Source organism: Coturnix japonica, chromosome 2 (genome assembly GCF_001577835.2).
Source record: "Coturnix japonica isolate 7356 chromosome 2, Coturnix japonica 2.1, whole genome shotgun sequence".
NCBI lineage: Eukaryota > Metazoa > Chordata > Aves > Galliformes > Phasianidae > Coturnix > Coturnix japonica.
The window spans coordinates 32,672,812-32,680,386 of record NC_029517.1 but is presented as its reverse complement, the minus strand read 5'-3'; the positions used below and the strand labels follow the sequence as shown (position 1 = coordinate 32,680,386).

The 7,575-nt window shown below is 34.7% G+C and overlaps 1 protein-coding gene across 1 annotated transcript in view; it reads right to left on the bottom strand.

Moving 5' to 3' along the window:
• KCNH8 (potassium voltage-gated channel subfamily H member 8) overlaps positions 1-7,575 on the bottom strand; it is a 150,768-nt gene that overhangs the window by 42,116 nt on the left and 101,077 nt on the right. The window lies entirely within an intron of this gene.

The following is a 7,575-nucleotide window of genomic DNA, read 5'->3' as shown; positions in this document are numbered from 1 at the left end:
AAAAAAAAAAAAAAAGGAAAAAAAGAAAAAAGAAAAGGGAAAAAAAAGATGAAAGTACAGTTGGTGAAAAATATACTATTCTCTTTTTCACAAGGAAAATAAAACAACCTCAATGAATTGCATAAATGTCATGCTTTGCAAAACTCGGGACAAAAAAAGAAAGTCTAAAATCAATTCTCATGCTCATTTTTGTGCATTATAATATTTGCTTGGTGGAGTGGAGAATTCTTCTTGGATATTCAGGTATAATCATCGCAACTAAGTGTTCTTAGTGTATTTTTTGAAGAAGTGGTAGGGCTCTCCTTGTATTATGCTGAGAGCTTCAGTAATTATGTCCAGACATGCATGCATGGAAAGACTGAATCACTTTCTGAAGCTTACTTTCTTCTCCCAGTTCACTCAGCATACATTTATTTATTTGGATAAGATGCAGCGCATACCAGGGAACCACTCCTGTACATACTATTTGCAAAAGTAGGTGATACATTTTAAGTTTTTCCAGTGTTTCCAATTATACGGGAGGAAATGTTTGTAAGTATTTACCCCCTAAGCCAGGCTGTTTGAGTTTCTGCTGCAACTACACAGTGCGTTTCTCAACAGTAGACTCTTGCACATATGCTTACAGAGAAAGCTAAGCCAGAAAGGCTGGATAATTTCATCATAAGATCTAGCCATAGCTGGTAGAGTCCATTAATCACATCCGGCTATTTTATATTTGTGGTTCCTAATTGCCTAAAATGAAAGAAGTACAGAAGTTGTAACTTAACTGATGATGGCAATCCAGCTATAAGGTAAGTAGTGTCAGCATGTACAAGCAGTAATTGCATGGGGAAGGCACAAGATTAGGCTTGCATCCTATCCACAGTTGTAGCAAATCATTAGAGCTGTCTGTGCAGCACAATTTGCTGAATGCTGTAAACAGCTTATGCGTGCATACAAACAATCAATACTTTAAGAATGAATACTGCAGAAACTTGAAGCAATTAATCAGTCTTGCAATTTCTGTGGTTTTATTATCAGGGTTGCATTGATGCCCTAGTTTTCTGCTGGTTTGGATCTCCTTTCTGCTTCCTACTGCAGTGTTATCTCACAGAAACACCATTTCTTCAACAATGATATGGTCCTTAATATAGCTGATTTCACTTCTGTGCCTGCATAAAAGAATGTAAACCCATACATTAAAGAACAAAAGCCTAATACATTTCCTGATAGAGAGTAGTTGGAGTTAATAAAAGTCTGTCTAAACCTGACATACAGGACTACCATTGTATATTTCAATAGTAGGTTTGAAAGCCTTAGGAAAACATCTGCAAACCAGCCCTTTTTGCTTTCTTACATGGGTATGTCTTACCAGACATACAGTGCATATAAATAATCACAAAATTGAGAAAAATTAAATAAATTATTTTAAATAACTGTAGCTGGTGTGTGGATAGTGAAATAATATCCCTTAGGAGAAAATTGCTTTCCTGGTAATCTTGTAAAAGCTCCCAGTTCTTGGCCTCCGTACTCCTACCTTTCTGTTCTTTGCTATCACTTTCACTATTACAAAGATTCATAATGCAGCTAATTTAAAGTTTCTTCACCTCATTTTTAGCAACCAAACAATAAACAAGCCCCAAACAGAAAAAATAAGCTGAAAAAATATCCTTTGAATTGAAACATATTCAGCCATTTGTCATGATGTCATTTATAAAGAGATTATAAATTTTAACACAGATGTCTGTGTTTTTTATGCCTGCAAATCTAAGTTTCAGCAAATGTCTCGGAGTCATTAAAGAAAACGTAGATGAGAAATTATCACCAAAACACATTTTATAATGAAAATCAACATGTGCCTTGAGAACTATGTTAACTCCCACTGCAGCAGTCCCAGTTCACTATTGACAGCTTCTCATTTCAGATCTATAGTCAGGCAACAAGTTGATGCAGGTGTGTATGGGAAAAAATAATAGCCCTTCAATATGTGGCAGTACACTCAGATCTACCCAAGGTCTTTGCATATGCCAATTGGGAAAGAATGGGCAAATTCTGCTGCAATGATCTCTTTAATGCCAAATTTTTAGCTTATATATTTGCTGCTTCCATGAAATATTAACCTGCTCAAAACATATCTTAAGACAAAGCATTTGTGAAAATAAAAGAAGTAAATACCCTGCTTACAAAAGTATCAATATCTGTTTGGGTTTTTTTTTTTTTTGGTTTTTTTTTTTTTGTCTCATTCACTTCCATCAGCTATCTATGTTGCTTCTTCAGAATCCATTTCTTTGTGCCACAGTTGAAGATGATTTAAAAGGAGCAAAACATTATATTGTATCTAAAATAAGACGATACTGTTGTTCTATTGTTTTATATTTTTTATATAATAATATCACTTTTACTATCATAATAAACTATAAATGAATGTATTATAAACTAATTTATTCTATCTCCTAGAACCCTAATTGTCATTTGACATTACCTTTGCTATTTAAACAGCTTTCAATGAAATTTCCATAGCTGATCTAGTTCTTACTAAGTGCATTGAAAATAAAATGTATAAAACCAAATTATTTTACTTCTTGAGTGTGCATGACTGAATTATTAAAAAACATTGCCTCTGGTCTTACGATTATAACTTATTTATAGTATTCTTCTAAATGTCCTTAAAGCCTTTTTTAATCCTGCCTAGCCAAAATATTTTTGACAACAACACCGTTTGCATTTTTTTTCTGAACTATTAATACATTATACAGCAGCAATCAAACTGCTTAATCCCATGGAACACAGCTGTTATCCTTTCATTGTCACAAAATCTATAATTTCTTTGCAGGTTTGATCTATTGTGGAATTATGCTTGTCATATTAGGAGAGGCGCACAAGCACCAGAGCAGATGGTTTTAGGATTAAAGACCCCAAGAGATGACAGGAGTAATCATGCTTCCAACCACACTTTTCTTTGCATTTCAAATAGAAAAGCCCACCATCCTGTAAGTGTCATACAGATGCAGGTTCTAGACTGTGAAAATGTGACCACATCATCTTTGCTACATAGCATAGTTGCACACTAGTAAAGCATGAAACATGAGTACTTACTTTTTTCAAAAGAAAGATCTTGATGTGCACCTATATGGCATGTTGGCAGCCTGAGGCTACAAAGGACAAAATCTGGCTTGGAGGTTATGTTTGAAGAAAGGATCTAGCTGGCTTTCAAAAACAAATACAAGTTCAATGGCAGTACATGAGAGAGAGACTTAGAAGACTTCTGTGTCAGTACAATACACGTAACCATAACGACTGCATGACAATGAGGAGCTGTTGGGAATAATCTACTACTTTTGGTCTTTGTTAACACACTTTCCTGCATACAGCAGAAATTTAAAATAAGAAAGAAAACAAATTTGATAAACAAAATACACTGACAATTTTCTCAAGAACCTCTGCCTAAAATTATGAAAATAAAGTAATTCCAAAAGGAATTTAATAATTTGTTTTCTTATTTTTATTTCATTATAAAATTTGACCTTTAGAGTCACATCCCTTATTACAATAAGTTTAAATATTTTTTCTTACACTAGAAAAACATGACAAGGGTATGAGGGAAACTTATAATGTGAGTTACCAGAGGAACACCCGTTACAGTCAAATCCACATTGTCAAATTCTGTGGAGGGAAATCCTTGACATGAAATAGGAAGAAAATAAATAGATTTAACCTGGACAATATGAAAAAGTTTTATCTCAACTGCCTGTGGCTGGATAAGTGTGGTAGGGGCATGCAAGACAATTCAAGGCTACTCTCTTGCATTCTAGGATGAGAGCCCAGGTATGTGATGTGCTGCCTGGGATGTGCCATCCTTGGAAGAATTATGGAGACTAATGCTTCAGATAGATCAAAGCAAGGCAAATATACCTACCCTCTACACTCTGCAGTATCACTTTTATCTTTCTCTGTGTAACTTTAACAATGTAGTTTTTTAAAATGTATGTTTAAACCTTTCCTCCAATATTGCTTTATCTGAGTCATAATACCAATCTGGTCCATTCGTTCTACATATTTATCCAGATAATGAATGGTTAACTATGTTAACTTTGTACAATCAGATTATACTTAACATGCTCAGCGGACATGTAAGTGCCAACAGAAAAAGGTACATGGATACTACCACAGCAGAATCTGCAGAATATTTTCTACAGATGTATATAAACGTTCTGCTTGATGAATGGTCACGTTACAGATGGTAAAAAAAAAACAAACCAAAAATCCTTCTAATGTGTAGTCAAAGAGGAAAAAGTGCCCCCTTTCCTATCAACTATACTATTAAGTAGATAAAATCCTTGGCAGGGAGTGAAAAAACTTATAAGAAGATTTTATGTTTCTGATCTGAGATGGTTATTTCTTGAAAGCGTAGTGCACAAATCAAAATAAAGCTCACATACATGTAAATGCTGCATATTTATGTCACTATGTGAAATTATTAACAGAATATTCTGGGGATCTCTCAAATGATGACAATGAAAGCAAACGTAACATTTTGGAAAGAAATTATTTCTAAAATTATTTATGAGGATTAATGAGCAGTAAATTTTAAGATTATTGTCATAATAGAAGTCGACAGTAGGAATGGATAGATTCAATAAAAATGCCACTTATCCTGTATTGCAGAGAAACTGGACAGAATTTTTATTACATCTTTACTAAATTAACAAATGAAGGAAGATTTCCAAGAGCCAAATCCAAGCCAAAAAGATGATCCGAACAACGCTGCTATATGAGATATATCTTTGTCTCTCTCTTGCTTCTTTATTAAGGACCAAAGTTTTGAAGAAATGTCAGCTAAAATCATAATACTCTATTGGACTTTGGGAATTCTATCATTGATTTCTGAGGAGACCTGATAGCAGCCTTTCAATGTATAAAGGAGAGCTATAGGAAGGAAGGAGATAGACTCTTTAACATGGTCTGCTGCAATAAGACAAGGGGAAATAGTTTCAAAAAGGAATCTAGGACATGAGGAAGAATTTTTTTACAAAAAGAATGGTGAGACAGTGGAGCAGGTTGCCCAGGAAGTGGTGGAATCCCCATCATTGGAGAAATTCAAGGTCAGGCTGGACAGGGTTTTGATCAACCTGATCTAGCCATAGGTGCCTCTGATTGTTGCAGGGGAGGTGGACTAAATGACCTCTATGGGTCCTTTACAATTCAAATGATTCTGACTCTGTGATTCAAGCATATGTGACATCATCAAGAAAAAATTTTGTACTTAGGCAATTAGGCAATCAGAATAGAAAAACAAAGAAAAAATTTGAGGATTCATGGATACTCTATTGCTCCATAAAGCTTCTGCAGTAATGATATACCAACTTCTGTACTCAGAATCATGTAAGCGAATGTTGCCTTCACACCTAGTCCCCTTGGAATGCCTGTCTCAGATGATGAAATAATCTTCGTAGATTCATTCAGCAGTGTTCTTGGGCTCTGATCTAGAGGCAAATGGCTCTTTCCCTAGATCTTAAGGGAAAGTTTTTAACCTGCCTAACAATAACCATGGAGTTTTCCAAACTAAATGCATAGCTCCCCTGATAATGGCATCTTTAGATACAACTTTAACATTTTTCAGTTATCGAAAATAAATTTAATTTGAAGAGTGGCATCCTACGTAATTCTTCTGTAAGGCTGACTAATACTCTTTGCAAATAAATTGGTTGTATTCCTAATTGAATATATACTTAGAAGCTACTGTACAAATAATTACTTACTGTAGAACTTTAACTCACGTAACTTGAAAAAGTCATAACAAGATATTGACCCATTGTACTCAGAGAAAATTAAGTTTTCATGGCACAATAAATATTTAATGAACTCAGTCGTTTCAGACAGAAGAGGTGCTCAATCACGGGATAAATAGAGGAAAGAATCTTCTAAGATCTAATTGCAATGTTGTTAATAGCAGCAAAAACACAGCTGAGCCCACAGAATTGCCAAAAAACTGATAATTAAGTTTTAATTATTTGACAGACTTCTGCTCTAAATTGACCATGAGACAACTGCAAATATCATTGCTTACAATAAGAAAGCAAAATTTCTATATTCTCATGTTAAAATTGATGTGCTTTTGGGCATACCAAGAACATTCCTCAGTAGGAAGCATTAAATCTTTTGTCATCAGCAACGTACTGTCCATTAAATAATTTATATTTTCATTTTGGAAGGTCAGTACAAGGAGAGATACTTTTCATCCTACAGGGAGCTTATAATTCACCTAGTTAGAGAAAGTACCAAATTTATGGATTACACAGTCATTTCCAAAGTAGTCTCTGGTTGTCTCCAGGACATGTTTGCGGCTTGTCATTGACAGTGGACATGCCTGATGTGAAACACTTATAATAGCAGAATTCTATAAGTAAGCAATTAGAAAGATATCTTTAAAAAAATATTTGGTTTGTTACAAGCAAGAAGGCTGGAGCACTTCCACCCAGTGTAAACACTGCACAAAGCACAGTGTACCTCATTTAAAAACAACACATTTCAAGACTTAGATTCTTCCCAGAATCTAATCATGCTCATGCATTAAATATTTTCATTACTAGATGTACTCCTAACTTATTTTTTTCTGTGAAATAATGTTTTGTTCCTCTACTTTTCCTGGACTTATTCTTGACTTGACAAATCCCCAAGGATGAGTCCAGACACAGTTCAACAGACAGCCCCAGATGTTTCTGGTGCTAAACAGTTTGAATGAATTAGCTACTTACATTTCTTCTTCAACGTAATTCTAAAAACTCTTTTTTTAAAAGAGATTATTTCATATCAACTGGTATAGTATATTCCGTTGGGAGAAGAAATAAGAGATGGAACTGGGATGGTAGGAGACATGTCCCTTTGAGTGGAGCTCTGAGTTGGTCTCTAGAAAGTTAGCCCTCTATAAGATTAAGGCAGTTAAAACTGTTAACTGTTAAAAATGGTCTTCCAGGATCATTTATCAAGTGGGATGGAAAAGAAATGGCTGAATTTGCCTTGTTTGGTGAGCTAGCCTGAAGCTGACTGGGAAGGCTTTGGATTACTTGTCCCTTTTAAATGCCAACCTTGCTACCATTGGGCTAGAGTTTGTGTTTCTGAGGCATGCAGCCTATGTTGCATAGCTGAATAAACAATTCAGAGCTCTTTTTTTTTCATACTGATGAGGAACCCTCCAGTACAAGTTTACCATATTATGACACAATAATTATTTCAGTTAAAATAGAGATGTATTTATTCTCAGATTGAAACCTGACTCTACCACATATATGGTTCTGCTTTAAGAGCTAATTCAGAAGATTTACAAGGAACACATTTGCCATGGCACTTTATCTATCTAAACATGCTTACTGTTGCATAGAATTTTCAGTTTAAATGATATGTGCACCTGCATTACTGTAGAACTAGGTCATAAGTTGTTTGGTTTCATATATCAAGTAGATAAATGTTGAAAAGAAACATTCCTGAATCTCTTTTTCTATAAGTATGCACAGATCTTCTCAATGGTAATTTGTCAGATGGCTATATTTGGATACATGGGAGATTTAGTCCTTCTTCCTTCTGCAAGCAGGCAGATTT